The sequence below is a fragment of the Carcharodon carcharias genome, chromosome 2 (assembly GCF_017639515.1).
Source record: "Carcharodon carcharias isolate sCarCar2 chromosome 2, sCarCar2.pri, whole genome shotgun sequence".
Classification (NCBI taxonomy): domain Eukaryota; kingdom Metazoa; phylum Chordata; class Chondrichthyes; order Lamniformes; family Lamnidae; genus Carcharodon; species Carcharodon carcharias.
In genome coordinates this window covers 75,699,912-75,716,159 of record NC_054468.1, presented here as the reverse complement: position 1 = coordinate 75,716,159, position 16,248 = coordinate 75,699,912, and the positions used below count along the sequence as shown (strand labels likewise).

At 43.0% G+C, this 16,248-nt stretch overlaps 1 protein-coding gene across 5 annotated transcripts in view; it reads right to left on the bottom strand.

Annotated features, from left to right (window-relative positions):
* LOC121274711 (SLAM family member 7-like) overlaps positions 1 to 10,377 on the bottom strand; it is a 49,357-nt gene extending 38,980 nt beyond the window's left edge. For all 5 annotated transcript variants that reach the window (XR_005942290.1, XR_005942291.1, XR_005942292.1 and 2 more), the window contains exon 1: positions 10,222 to 10,377. The gene's annotated coding sequence lies outside the window, so the exon portion shown is untranslated. The remainder of the gene's footprint in view (positions 1 to 10,221) is intronic.
* Positions 10,378 to 16,248: the final 5,871 nt, after the last annotated feature.

Here is a 16,248-nt window from a genome sequence, read left to right as displayed (position 1 = left end):
TAAGGAGGATTGGAAGATGATGGCCAGTGTCTCCACAATTTTCACCTTTACTTTCCTCAGTATCCTCGGATACATCCCATCTAGTCCTGGTGAGTTATAAACATTAAGTAGAGCCAATATTTCTCATACCTCCTCTTTAACAATTTTTAGTCCAAACCAGTATACCTCCTCTTTCACAATGACTTTGCCACAACATCTTTCTTGGTACAGACAGATGCAAATTCTTAATTTAGTACCTCAGCCATGCCCTCTGCCTCTATATACAGATCCCCTTTCAGATCACTAGTCAGCCCCACCCCTCTTCTTACTACCCTTTTATGTTTTATATGCCTATAGAAGACTTTTTAATTCCCTTTCATTTCAGCTACCAGTCTCTTCTCAAACTCTCTCTTTGCCTGTCTTCTTTTCTTTTTCACTTCCTCTCTGAATTTGCTGTATTCCGCCTGGTTCTCACTTTTATTAACAATCTGACATCTATTGAATGCCTCTATTTTATGCTTCATCCTATTCCCTATTTCTTTAATCATCAGTGGAGCTCTGCATTTTCTTTTACCTAACTTTCCCCCAAGTGGGGATATGCCCAGACTGTACTTAAACCGTCTCCTTTTTCAATGCAGCCCAAAGTTCCATTAATTTTGCTTGCCAATCTTTGATTCCAATTTACCTAGGTCACAGAATCACAGCACCTTCAAGTGCAGAAGGAGGCTATTCAGCCCATCGATTCTGCACTAGCTCTCTGAAATAGCGTTCTACCTAGTTCCATTCCCCTGCCCCATCCCTATATCCTTGCATATTCTTTTTTAACTGCTGTGTCGCGGCACACTGAAGTGCCATGAAAGTCGTTCAAGTGTGCTGGAAAATCAGTTTCAAAATTATTAATACTGCATGATGTTAGGAAATCTAACTTATGTTAATCTTGAGCTTGGAAGTCCCAATGAACCTTGGGCCTGTGTATAGAGAGAAAACTAAAGAAGGGCATGAAAACCCAGGGACAAGCGAGGGGGATAGGGGGAGGTCCCAAACAAGGGAGAAAGGACAGGAAGAATTCCAAAAAGGAAGTTCCAAGTGAGGAAAGAAGACAGGGGTCAAGAACAGGAACCAATGAAGTTAAGAAAAGGGGAAACAGACTCCAATTAGAGAAAGGACTACAGGGAACAGACCTCAAGTGAAGTGGGCTTGGGAGAAGCCCTAGTAGTCGAACAGACCTCAAAAGAAGTCATGAAGGTTCATAGATCCATGCTGCAGTGTGTTGGACAACTTTGGAGCAGTAGTGCTCTGCTTGGCATGGCCAAAGAGCTGAAATTTTGCTTGTAAATTGATGTTTGAGAGCATTTATTACGTAGCATAGTGTGTTTGACTATAGTTTGCCAGTTAATGCACATGTATCTCACACTCACCCTGAATGAACTGCTAGCATATAGTATATGATCTACACAGACATGGATAAGTTCTTGAAGATAAGTGAAGAATCCCACTCTGATTCAAATGTGGCTGAAACAATACAACCTTGAGGTTTGTACACAGACAGTGCAGCAACAGTTAATGGCCTTTGGATTTTTGTGGACTGATGATGCTTCTTGCCCTGTCCCAGAATGCATATTTTGCAGGGAGACGCTCTCAAACGCTGCAATGGTGCCAAGTAGGTTGAAATGCCATTTTAACACAAAGCACCATTCACTCTTCAGCAAGGATATACAATATCTCAGGTGCCTGAATGGACAAACATAAAGCAAAATCAATACATGATGGAGCATGTCTCAGGTCTCAGGTAATGCGCAGAAGGCTAGTTACCTGGCAGCTGAGCTCATGGAGAGATCGAAGAAACAGCACACCATTGCCAAAACCCTAGTTCTGCTTGCATGCAGAAGTATTGTGGGAGTAATGTTGGGAACTGATGCTGCCAAAGAAATTGACCAAGTCCCACTTTTTGATAATACAATCAATCGGCGTATTGACGAAATATCAGTTGCTATTGAAGAGGTGCTTCAAGAGAAATGAGAAATGAGTGGAAAATGTGCCTTGCAGAGTGATGACTCCACAGATATTAACAGACACTGTCAGCTCTTAGCCAATGTCAGGTATGCTAATAATCAGAGAAAATTTCTTCTTTTGCAAAGAATTACCCAGACATGTGACAGGAGAGAAAACCTTTTGTGTCAGGACTGCTTACCTGGGGGAAAACAATCTTAACGGGATCAAGTGCGATAGCCATCTGCACTGAGGGAGCAGCTTCCATGACGGGAAAAGTCAAAGGATTCGTCAGTAAGGTGAAAAATCAGAATCCTAACATCCAGCTCAGCTCAATCATGAATTATGTAAAATCATGTCCTTTGAAAGCAAATTTGTTTACTATTTTGTGTGAAGAGGCGGGTACCAGGATTTACTCATGCACACAGGAGGGTGATGGCTGTCTCGGGGGAATGTCCTCTCCGGTGTTTATGAACTCCGTAATGCACTGAAAGAGCTTTCGGCTCAGCACGAATTGCCACACAAGGATTTAATACGTGATGATTCTTGCTGTGCTAAGCTTGCGTACCTTTCAGATATATTCAGCCATCTGAATGAGCTGAATTTTAAAGTACAAGGGAAAAACGAGAACATTTGGACCGCCACAGATAAACTTCAAGGCTTCAGATCAAAACTGACCCTTTGGCAGGAAAAAGTGGCAAGTGGATTGAGATGTTCAGGCTGGCATCAGTGCATCCTGCTGGCAAAACCATACCCAACCTCATCTCCACATATCTTAAAACACTACAAGAGAGGTTCAAATGCTACTTCCCTTCCATGAGTATGGGAGACTTTGATTGTGCACATGATCCATTTAGTTCACTTTCTTTCGAATCGTCAAAGAAGTTTTCATTAGAAGAACAAGAGGAATTCGCAGAGCTCAGGATGGATCGTACACTGAAACTGAAGTTTCCAGAGATGCCTCCGAACACATTTTGGCTTCTTGCAGGACAAGAATACCCATCTATTTCAGATTAAGCTATAACTGTGCTCTTACTGTTTCCCACAACCTACCTGCGTGAGTTGGTGTTCTCAACACTGGCTTATATAAAAAAACGAAAGGATGAGCGCCTATCAGTGGAGTCACACCTGTGAGTTGCCCTGTCAGCAGTTCTCCCCAGATCTAGAGACTGCTCACAGATACAGCCCAGGTGTCACACTAATGTTGCCAATAAGATGCAGCTCACATTAGTTCCTTCATTTGCTCTAATTCATATACTTTTATTTCAATATTTTTTAATGAATGAGGAGAAACTGAACCTTTTTTATTATGTTACAAATGTGAACTTTTGCATTGAGAAATGTGAACTTAAAAAAACTGAAAACGATAGAAATCTTTAATGTGAAACACTTTTAAATCGTGTACATTTTCTATAAAATATATTTGACATGCAGCTGGTGATAGGGCTTTCATTTTAAACTGCTTAAAGTAATGAACATTGCATCAGACGATGGCACGATGGTGTTGTTAGGAGATTTTAGAGAGGAAAGGCTTTTGTTAGAGGACAGTTCAGCTGGAGAAAATAGGAGGTGTGCCTCAATTCTTTTATGGTATAAAAGTATGCCATGACATTAAAAAAGGTTGGGAACCATTGCTTTAAAGTTCAGAGTTAATCTACTGGTCTGCCCAGATCTTTAATGGTAGCCTTGTTTGGACTTTTCTTTGATTTCCCACCGTGATCTATGGGAGTGTCATTCTTGGATGTTGATCCTGGTTGCATTTTGGACCTTGTCCTCGATGAAATAGGACTGCATGGTGGTTGAGGAGGTTAAAGTGATGACATGCTGCTAGAGGCATATTACAAGTATTCTCATCCTCTGGCATTTTGTTTTCATCCCCTAAAACAAGGCAGTTTCTGAAAAACAGGAGCTTGCTCCTAAAAATCAAGGCCATGTCACCTCAGCAAGGCATTGATAATATGGGTTATGTAACTAATCACAATCTAACAATGGATAGCACTATTTTCTATGGATGCCCCTAAAACACCTGTCATCTGAATTCAGGAAATTGGGTTGTAATCTTAAAACACAATTGTGTGGCTAGGAAGTTACCACCATTTGGCAACTCTCAGCATTCTGCCAACTCTAAGGATGTTGACCAGCACACGCTCTTACAGCTTCCTGCTGGCTCAGTCTTTTCTTAAGAAATAAATAACTTGTACTTTAACTAGGAATGATCAGCCTTATTTGGGAAATAGAAGGAGATGAACCTACTTGTCAAGAGGGAATACCTCTGAATACAAGATAGATTAGTTATGTAGCTTAGAAACAATATTAATACTGGAATCACTCAGTGAATCTTTAGATTCATTGGATTCACTTCAGTACTTCTCATGGTGAAGGTACTGCTACTATGGTGCAGCAACAACTGTTCTCTCCTTAACTGAGGCTGAGGTATCTCCTTAAACTTTGTAGCTTCTTACTTGGGGATTAAGTTAAACGCTATTTTAAATGTTGGTGGATATCTTAAATATTTTTCTGCTACAAATATTTAGACTTAAAACATGAATTCTCTACAGGAAATAAGATGATACTTTCTTTTCTGAGAACTATTAATGTGATTTTTTAATTCTCTCATGGGACATGAGTATCACTGGCAAGGCCAGCATCCACCGCCCATTCCCAACCACCCCAAACCAAGAGGCCTGCTAGGCCACCCCAGAGGGCAGCCACACCTCATGGGTCTGGAGTCACATGCAGGCTATACCAGGCAAGGATGGCAGATTTCCCCACCCCCACCCCATTCATCAGTGAACCAAATGGCTTCCCGCAATAATTAACGGCCTCATGGTCACCACCACTGAGACTAGCCTCAGGTTCCAGATATATTAATTAGATTTAAATTCCACCAGCTGCCACTGTGGGACCCAAACCCCTGTCCCCAGAGCATCAGCCCAGGCCTCTGGGTCACCAGTCCAGCGATATCACTACCATACCACCATGCCACCATCTCCCCCGAGTTAACTTACTCTTTAACAAACTCTTATGTAATTTAGAAAATATATTGTCTCATATAGTCTTCTGTATCCAAGCTCGGGGACTCATCTCCGTACACTCTTCAGTGAGAGGTACGCTATTGAGGATAGATGCCCGGGAGACTTATAATATCCAGTTTGTTGTAATCTAACTAAAACTTGTTAAAAAGACTGGAGGATAGCAATACTCTTTGACCGCTTTTCTTTCTTTGGGGGGAGTTAGGTCAGTTTTTCAAACCCATTTAAATGTCAGTGAGGTCGGTCAGTATTTTGTTTTTGTATTTTGCTAAGAGAATTCAACAGTCTGCTGAGGGAACCATCTGACACGATCCACCATCTCCTTTTCTTGTAGGGGCTGAAGGATGATACGTGCGGACCACTGCCTCAGGGACTTTTGGCTGAAGATATTTCTGTGACAAGATTTTCCATGAGGGACAGGTGGTACAGCACAGTCCAACTGTATGGAGCATTCTTTGGCAATATGGCCAGACCCATCCTTTGCAAAATCAGGGATAGATAAAATCTCAGCACTTGGTGACACTTGGGGTAGAATTTTTTGCTCGGCGTACGGGCATGCGCCTGACATGCTTGAGTGTAAAATAACGCATGATGACGTTGGGCATGCGTCCCGATGTCATCATGCACTTGTGCCATATTTCAGTCGGCAGGCATACGCTAAACTCAGAAGCATCCGCTGACTATTAAGAGGGGTATTAAGCCCATTAATGGTGCAATTAACTAGGATTTTCTGTTGCCTGTCCAATGTTACAGTTGGTGGACAGACGAATCAGCCAGGCAGCCTTTGCATTTTTCAGGAAACCTCATCCAAGGGCAATGCAAAGCCCTCCTCCTGCCCCCAACCCAGGCAGAACTGATCATATCAGCATGTGCTGCACGCTGGCTGGCCATTAATTGGCCAGCCAGCATGAAATCATGGTCAGGAGCTGATCACGGTCACCGGTCCATTTACCGCCAATCGCGCCCGGCCACCCGCTGAGCTGAAAATTCAGGCCTTGGTGTTTGCGCACCAAATGTCTATGCACAGCTTGAGGCAGCCTCACACAGAGGAAGCCATCAGGATGAGGGCAATGTTAAGTACATTTTTCTCCCATTATCTAGAAGTTTGTACATGCTGACAAGGTCCATTTTTGATCTCCAGACAAAGTAGAGGTTGGCTCAGGTGATCATTAAAGCGCAGGAGCTGGATGTGGGCCACGTAAAGCAGCACCAAGAGCACATTACACCTCACAATGCAAAGGGAGCATTGCTCACTTACATATTTGTCTACCCACTTACATATTTTAACCCACCCTACGGGAATTTGTTATAAATGCTGGACTTTACAAGACAGTAATGTTTTAAAATGTCTCCTTTAACTTAAGATAAAACAGAATGTTTTGAAAATGGGAATGGTGAGGTCAAACTAAATACCTCTGCTCAGAGACAGGCCCATGTGATCTTGTTGCTATTGGGAAAGAAACAAAAATAGAATTGAAATATCATGTGATAGCTTTCACGCCTGGGACACCTGCTTTCTGAGACAGAGGGAAACAAAGAAGACACTTCTGTGTGGGGAAACAAAATAGCTACTGCTATGAAGAATGGAGAAGGACTGTTTTATGTTCCAACTAACAGGATGCTTGTGGGAGTTGATTTTCTGATCAAAGTGAAGGAGAGAGAACAGACTGGACTTTTGGAAATTTAAGGAAAGAGGAGTTGCTAAGGCAGGTCTTGCTGGTGAAAGTCAGATCCGGAAGGCTCAGGCTGTATGGAATAATTTATGGCCAACCCTGGAAGTTTTGACCTTGTGTAAAAGGAAACATGAGCCTGCTGGAGAGCCAGGAGTAACTTTGGACTTGTTTTCATAAGGCCACACATCTTCCAAAAGTATGGTACACAGCAAAAATGGTTGTAGGACGTATCTCAATTGTGTTAGTTAGTTAATGCGAAAGTATCTTTCCTTTAGTCTAGTGTATCAGTTGCCCTTTACATAATGTTTGATCTAGGTTGATGTTAGTTTATGTTACAGTAAAAGTCTTAAAGCATGAAATCTTGTTTTTTGGTTCCCTACATAGGTTGCTGAGAAATTCATCTCTTTTAAAAGTTACTGACCTCTCCAGGGATTGTAACATTCTAAACTGCCTTCTTTGCTTTCATGTCCACTCCTCGTTTGATATATCCTGCAAATTTGGTCACTTTGCTTCATCCAGATTGTATCCAGATTATTTATGCAAATTGGCAACAATAATGGTCCCAGCACTGAGGTAGCCCACACAGGGAGTACCCTGTCCCCTCTCACTTTGACATAGCTGCTCAAATGAGTACTTATAATTTCCCAAGTTTCACTAGTTTCTTATTAATTCCACAGCTTTAGCCTCTATCTCCCTTTGAGATTAATTAATAATGTTTGGTGTGAAAAACTTTCAAAAAACCTTTTGGAAGTTGAGGTACATCATATCTTTTCATTTACCGCAGTCTAATTAGATTGTTATGTTCAAAGAATTCAAAGAAGTTAGGCAGGCAGGATCTTCCAATTCCGAATTCATGCTGTCTGCTGTTAATTGTACAGATGAACTTCAAGTTTACTTTTTGATCAATTTCAAAATTTTACATGGAATTAAAGAGAAACTTGAGTGCATTGTTAGCTGTGTTTGTCTTTGTCACCATATTTGAATATGAACACCACATTAATCTGTTTTAAGTCTTCTGGTATTCCATCAATGTCCAGTCACTCCCTCCTAATTATTCAATACCTCAGTAATCACCTGCCTAGTCTTTCAGCACTCAAATATAATTACCATCTTTCCCTAGAGATTATTTTTAAGCCTTATTTTGCCTTACTTGGACTTCCATCTTATTTATAGCAAAATTACTGATTTTACTTGGGAAATCTTTGGAGAGGAAAGGTTACTCATACAAAAGCAAAACATTGTGAATGCTGGAAAACTGAAAGCAGTTCTGATGAAAAGTAATTTTGGCCTGAAATGTTAACTCTGGGAAGAATTTTCCCTCTGTTGGGGGGGAAGTGCTAGAGCAGGCCTGGGCAGGCGTGCCTTTGATTGGTGCCCCCAATCGGGGGCGTGTCACCATTTTATGTGAGCCAATTAAGGCCTGCCCAGCGTGACATCCGCCAGGAAGCATTATGTGCTCCCTGTTCAGGCGGGGGGTGGGGAGGCTAAGTGCTGCCTCAGGGAGATTGGCACCAAATTTAAAAACGGTGAAGGGGCAAAAATAAAATTTCCCTAACACGTCCCCTCATGTGGCACTGTCACATGAGTTGGAACATGTCCATCACTTCAAAGCACACATTTATTAAATTTTTAAAAACCCTCATGAAACCTCATCCTGCCCGTGGATGAGGTTTCATGCTTTTTCTGAAGCCTGCCAGGGCTCCCTGCCTGCCCACCAACCTTAAGGTTGGATAGGTCGGTCTATTAATTATCTCAATTACTTTGTTAATAGCCTCAATAGGCCGTTGACAGGTCAGTGGGCGCACAGCTGATTCGGCTGTGCCTTCGCCGACCTAAAAATTGAAATGACGCGGGCTGGCGTCGAGAGTTCCATCCGATGTCATCCCATGTCATTTTATATGTTGGTAAGTGGGACCTGCTCCCTGCTCACCGACCTAAAGATCCTGGCCTCTGTTTCTCTCCACAGATGCTGCCCCGCCTGCTGAGTATTTCCAATATTTTTGTTTTTATTTCAGGTTTTCAGCGTCCCCAATATTTTACTTCCATCTTTAAAAATTCTGGCTTGTGAGGTTTATACCAATGCTTATTGGTGGAACTCTGACTTCCATTCATTAAAATTGTGGTTCCAGAGCCCAGTAATGAAATGCAGCAAAGCCCAGATAGACATCAGGAGGTGACAGAGAGAGAGCAGGATGCATATTCATTTTTCCTTACACTCTTAGGGTGGGATTTTCTGGAATTTCCCACCCGAAGTCAACGGACCTTTTGCTAGCCCTTCAAATTTTCTGATCCGCTTGTGAGGATTCCACATGAGTGGAACTGGAAGATGTTGGTATTAGTAACTCTCGTAGTGAACTGGCAAGATCTATCTTTTACATTCTGAGCTACTCAGACCAACCTCCTAAATACTCCAAAAGTGATGGATTTTATTGTTGGTTAACTGCCAGCCTTATGCAGAATTGAATAAATCACACTATATTTAAGTCTGAAGGTCCTTGCTTTCTCCCTCTAACCTGTAGCCTCAGAGACAACTGAGAGCATCTTTACAACTTTTGTGTTGAGTTAAGCTGCAGACATTATTTTGACTGGAGCTTGTTTTTAAACCTTTCAGTTCTGATGAAGGGTCATCAATCTGAAACATCAACTTTAATTCTCTTCCCAGATTCTGCCTGACCCGCTGGGCATTTCCAGCATTTTTTGTTTTTAATGCTTTTAGCCTCATGTGTGAACCACCATCAAGTCAAAATTGGAAAAAAAATGTTCATTTTTGTCCCTTCACCTGAAAGGTTACATTTCTGTGTTGATCTAAAGTCACTTAATGCCGACAGGATATTGTCATCAAAGCAGATTTTTTTGCACCCCTCTCCCCCTCCCTCTCTATCCCTCATCCTTTCATAACCCTTCCATTTCTACATCCATCCAACTCCATCCCCCTTCCCTCACTCTATCCCTCACTCATCTTCCCTGCTCTCCCATTCATCCACCCTCCCTCTTACCCCTGTTTCTCCCTCCCTTCCACCTACCTGAAGCAAGCAGTTTGGGAATCATTAACTGGAAAGAGTCACTTTTCAGACAAAGAAATTGCTGTGTGGCTCAGTGCTCCATTTCAGACATGCTCTGCCATTCTTTGAGTATCCAACCTCTGAGCCTGAAGCCGACTCAGGATTCACCATAATGTGCTTTACTCCCAATATTAGAAAACACTGAGTGACTAGGAAACACTGAGTGACTGGTATTTCTTCTCAAATTGCCACTGTTTCTGAACAACAGCTCATAAGGATTCTAACTTCATAACAATAACAACAAAAGCATCTAACACAGCTCCAGGAATCTTAGTCTCTAGAGATTATTGGCAGTTATTGCACACATTAGGAGAAATTTTCAATGAAAAAAAATCAGGGTTCACGTTTGCTAAGATATCACATCAATTACAAATAAGGCAGGTTAATCATCACATGTTAATCAATTTCTCCAGTGATCCTAATGCTTCACTCCCTTGTGCAGCATCCAACTATTCCATAAAAATGATTTCTGGAAAAAGAACTTACATTTATATTGAGTCCGTCAGCATGTGTCAAAGTTCTTCAGTCAGTGAACTACTTCTAAGGTATAGCCACAGTTGTTGTAGCTGAAAACAGGATAACAAGCTTGAAAACAAGTTGCACAAACAGCAAAGTGATAATTAGCAGAAACTATTTTTTGGGAGTGGTTCTGCTGCCAGTTTACATATTTTAGCCCATTTTTCTGGAATTTCTAAACTGCCTCCTATAGTTCCATATTCCCTTCCCATTTGGTATATTCTGGAAATCTGGTCAGTTTGTTTTTTCTATCTCCCAGTCATTTATGTAAATCAGCGATAGTAGTGGTCCCAGCACTGAGCCCACAGGTAACCCATACAGGACTCCCTGCATCCTCTCCAACCCATGCCCACAACCACTCTGTCATAGCTCCTCGAATGAGCACTCATTTTTTCACACTCATCAGTCAGTTTCTCATTAATTCCAAGAGTTCCACCCTACAATTCTATTTGAATTTAATTAATTGTCTTTGATGTGGAACTTAGTCATAAAACCTTTTGGAAGTTGAGACTCGTCATATCATTGGCTTTACCACAATCCAATTAGATTTTTATGCTCAAGGAATTCAAGGCAGTTTGGCAGGCAGGATCTTTCCATTCAGAATCCATGCTATCTGCTGTCCACTGAGTTATTCTTGTACAGATGATCTTATGAGTTTTTTAAATCAATTTTAAAATTTTACATGGAATGAAAGAGAGGCTATTGGGTATGTAATTAGCTGTGCTTGTTTTTGTCATTGTTTTTAAATATAAGCACCACATTAATCCACTTCATTACTTCTGGTATTTCATCATAATGATTCAGTACCTCAGCAATCATCTGTTGAGTCTTTCTTAGCATTCTAGTATAATTACCATCTTTTCCTAAAGATTTATTTTCTTCCTTGGACTTCCACCTCATTTATAGTGAAATTTCTGATTTTACTTGGGAGATCTTTGGAGATGATATGTTGCTCATATTTTATCTCATGAATGTTTGGATTAAGTGGTCATTCAGAATAATAGGGCTGAACTGTCCCTCTGTCGGAGGGGTTGTGCGGGACAGGAGCAAGGGCAAACCCGATCGGCGCCCCCGATCGGGTGCCGTCGCCATTTTACGTGGGCGGGCCAATTACCCGGAAATGCTGAGTGCTCCCTGTGCGGGCGGAGGGCGAGGGTTTCCCTGTGAGGTTCCCTGCGTTCTTGAGCACAGAGATCGCCCCAAGGCACGGAGGTGCCTCAGGGAGATTTGTTTCAGTGCTAAAGTTTCAAGTAAAGGTTTGTAACACTTTTAAAACATGTCCCCTCATGTAACAGTATCAGGGCTCTTCACCTGCCCACCAACCTTAAGGTTGGATGGGCAGCATCCTTAACAACTTTAATGAATTTCCTAACAGGCTTAATAGGTCTTTGACAGTTCAGCGGGTGTGCAGCTGACACGGCTGCAAGCCTGCTGAACTAACAATCTAAATGATGCGTGGTAACACTGGGGTGTCTGCCCGATGTCACCGTGCATCATTTCACACGTTTGCGAGCGAGTCCCGTCCCCACAAGCCGATGGGAAAATTCTTCCCATAGAATTTTATGCCCCCCTCCCCCAAGTTACAAACTCATTTGTGTCTTTTATGAATTTCACTCCTTCTGACAGTCTTTTGCTGTTGTAATACAGAGGCGCATTGGTGGCGGGTGGAAGTGGTGGCAGGGCTGCCCTGCGGTTGAGGTGACTTTGGGGAGGAGGGCAAGGGCTGTCCTGTGGTTCAAGGTCATGCACAAATACGTGCAGGGTGGGGGTGGTGTGACGGTGGGCGAGAGATAGCTATGCATTAGCGAAACCTTGTATAAAGTGATCATTACCCTGCAGCTCAGACAGTTCAGGTGCAGCCACATTGATATGATTGAAGTTGAGCCTCTAGCTTTTATGCCCACTCAAGTAATGCGGGGAGAACAAAGTGCCACCAAGTGCTCCAGAGCTTTTCACCCCTCGGGAACCGTCTGCAAAGTAACGAGCATTTTAGTGGGCTGCAGAACAGCTGGATGACTGGGCACATTGTACAATCTCCTCGCTAAAGCTGGTTATAGAACAGTCAGTGCTGGAGGTGCTCACAGCCCCTTGCAATGTCAGCATCCCGGTTTGGACCAGTCTCCCCCATGGTTCACGCTAACTGCGCAGACTTATAGTGCGGGTTAGGAGAATGCCTGCGCCTGAGCTGAGAGCACAGCATGCAGTCCAATGGGTAAAGCTGCCGCCAATCGGTCGGATGGAGTGGGGAGGAGGAGGGTGCAGTTTTGGGCAGCCATGCAGCTCACTAATCCAAGTGGTGGCTAGCACTCTCCGGGATGCATTAAGGAGCCTTCAGACTTAACCAAGAGAAGTTCTTAGTACACCCATATCAACCCACACATCTCTCACTTTCATTCTGCAGGAGTACAACATCAGGATGAGGGAACTTGGTGGCCTAGCTGTATGCCTCATGAAGTACAGAGGGCAAAGACGACTGAGCAGAGGGCAACTGAGGTGTGTGACAGTGCACAGGGAGCAGTACCCTCTGGAAAAAGGGCATGGCTGGGGCTCCTGTCCACGCTGCCAAAGAGCCACATCGAGCTGTCAGTGGTTGGCTCCTAACTAGACCAGGGTCTAAAGACACAGCCTTTTATTCATGCAAATAACCGAGAGCCAGTGTTGCCGGAGACTGCGCATGCCTAGGGAACTGGTCGGTCACATCTGCCAGCTGCTGCAGGATTTGGCGCCACATGGACATGGAGGGCATCCATTGCCAGTAGCCGTGAAAGTGACTGCAGAGCTCAATTTCTATGCCAGTGGCTTCCTTTGGGGCTCCACAGGCAACCTCTTTGGGATATCACAAATGCATCCATGAGGTCACGGATGCCATCTTCATGAGGGCACACATCTGTCAAAGGGAAAATGCTGGAATCGATTATTGAGGAAGTTATAACAGGGCACTTAGAAAATCTACATGCAATTAGGCAAAGTTAACATGGGCTGGGATTTTCCTGCGCCGTTGTGGTCAGACCCTTTGCAGGAGATTCGGCGGCTCAGCCAAAAGTCCATTGACTTTCGGTGGAACCAGACGATCTCAGCGGCAGGTGGGGCCGGAAAATTCTGCCCATAGTATCATGAAGGGGAAATTGTGTTTAACTAACTAGTATGGTTCTTTGGGGAAGCAAAAAGCAACATGAATAAAGGGGAACCTGTGGGTGTGTTGTACTTAGAATTCCAGAAGGCATTTGACAAAGTGCCACATCAGAGGTTAACTATGCAAAATAAGAGCTCATAGTGTAAGGAGTAACATATTAGCAAGGACAGAGGATTGGTTAGCTAACAGGAAACAGAGAGTAGGTGTAACTGGGTTATATATATACGGGTAAGATGTGACGAATGGAGTGTCACAGAGATCAGTGCTGGGACCTCAGCTATTTACAATCTATATCGATGACTTGGATGAAGGGACTGAATGTATGGCTGCTAACTTTACTGATGACACAAAGATAGTAAGGAAAGTATGTTGTGAATAGGATATAAGATGCCTGCAAAGGGACGTGGACAGGTTAAGTGAGTGGGCAAAAATGTAGCAGATGGAGGATAATGTGGGAAAATGTGAACATGTCCGCTTTAGCAGGAAGAAAAGGAAAAACAGCACATTATTTAATTGGAGAGAATTTGCAAAACTCTGAGGTACATAGGAGTCTAGGCACCCTGTTACATGAATGGCAAAAAAAATTAGTATGCAGGTAGTGAGGCCACATCTAGAGTACAGTTTTGGCCTCCTTATTTAAGAAAGGATATAAATGCATTAGAAGTTCAGTGAAGGTTTGCTTGATTGCTACCTGGGATGGGGGAGGGATTATTTTATGAAGGAAGGTTGGTCAGGCTGGGCCTGTATCCATTGGAGTTCAGAAGAATGAGAGGTAATCTGATTGAAGCATATAAGATCCTGAGGGGACTAAACAGGGTGGATGCTGAAAGGATGCTTCCCTTGTGGGACATACTAAAACTGGGGAGCACTGTTTAAAAATAAAGAGTCTGCCATTCAAGTTGGAGACGAGGAGAATTTTGCTTTCTCTCAGAGAGTCATGAATTTTTGAAATTCTCTTCCCTGGAGAGTGGTGGAGGCAGGGTCACTGAATATTTTTAAGGCAGAGGTAAATAGATTCTTGACTAACAAGGGAGTCAAAGGTTATCAGGTAAGGGTTATCATGGAGTTGCGGCCACAATCAGGCCAGTCATGATCTTAGTGAAAGGCAGAGCAGGCTTGAGGGCTGAATGGCCTACTCCTGCTCCTAATTCGTAAGTTCTTATGTATGGATTTCATGCTGAAACTTTATGAGCAACTACTATCCATGAAATCCTTCGTTTATAATATTCTACTTTGTTCCCTTAAAGGGACAGGCCATAAAACTATAGCTGGATCTTAGCAGCAGATTAAAATGCTATGCACTGCACTCATTACTAGAAAACAATGGGCCATAACTTCTGAGCTCCAGGGCAGCGTATCTGGGGGGCAGCCAAAGATACGCTGGGGAAAACTCACTCATCCACCCCACCCTAGCCTGAAGTTCCCAGATAAGGCTTGCATGGCATTTGCCAGGAAAGTTCAAACTTCCCTTGGGCAATTGCTCTGCAATGGGAACCAACCAAAAATGTGACTTAAGTCACAAACTTCGGTTGATTCTGACCGTGTTACATCAATAGTTGCCCAGAAAAAGTTAGAAGAATGAAAACTACTTGTAGATTCTGGGTAACTATTGTACTGACCCAACCCGACACCCCAAGGGACCCCACCCATGGGACTCCCCCTAACTGCCCAACTACCCTCTCACAGGACCCCTCCCACACCCTAATAGCTCCCTGACTATACCCCCGATGGTACTTCCCTCACCTTCCTGACTACTGTCCCCTAACTTGACCCATCCTAGCCTAATCTGATCCTAACCATCCCCCTGCAGAGCTTGACTGACCAGACGCCCCGCCAAACCCCCCGACTCGACCTGACTTCCCACACCCCCACCGACCAGACCTGACCCTAATGCATGCTCCCCTGGCCTGACTCGACCTGAACCTCCAGGCCTGACCTGACCACCTCCCCCTCAGGCCTGAGCCGCCCCGACTTCCCCCACTTCAGGCCCAACCTGGTATAAAGACACACAACAATATTAAAAAAATTTACAAATCTGAAAATACAAACAAAATAAATTTAAACAATGTCAATCAAACCAAATTTGATGGAGTTTAGGAAAAATGAATGCATTTTTTGCTGCTAGTGTTGGGACCCACATTCTTTTAAATTTGCAGTCAACGCTTCCTGTTGCAAGTCTGGGCTTTCTGAAAGAGGAAAATGCAAAACATTAAAGCTACTTAAGTGTTTGCTTGACCCACTTCTTCATAAACTGATGAAACATGTGTGCAATGGACACAAATATCTAACCCCAACCACAAGGGAATGTTGACATTCTGTCCCTGCGTGTCTCTGTTATAAAAATAGGTAAGGGCAGTCTGACTCAACTCCAATAAGAAGCAGGATTCTCAGATTTCTTACAGATACAAAAGGTGCCAGTGAACCCAAGAAGGTATCGATACCTGGCCCAAATTTGTAAGTAAATGACTTGAATGCAACATAAACACTGGCAGAAACAAGTTTGAACAAGTGACCTGTTTCTGTGCTGTAATTTGTCTGGAATTCTGTGGAATAAATAGCAATAGTGAACCAACAACTTAACACCTCGTGCTAATACTTTTGTTACCTATTGTTCGACCTGAATTTTCATCGTAAAAGTAACCATTTATATTACAATGGCACAGATAAAACTGTCCAGCAGACCTACAAACTGCTCAACCACTTAACACAAAAGAAGTCAACATTTTTTAAAAGGAGCCACAGCCTTTAATTTTGCATTTTTTTACAATTAACATATTGCCGCTGTAGTGTATTGCAGGAAATGCTGAAGTAAGTTTCATTTGACCCAGTGATTGGATGTGGTTCTTAATTTGCATTGTTGGTTA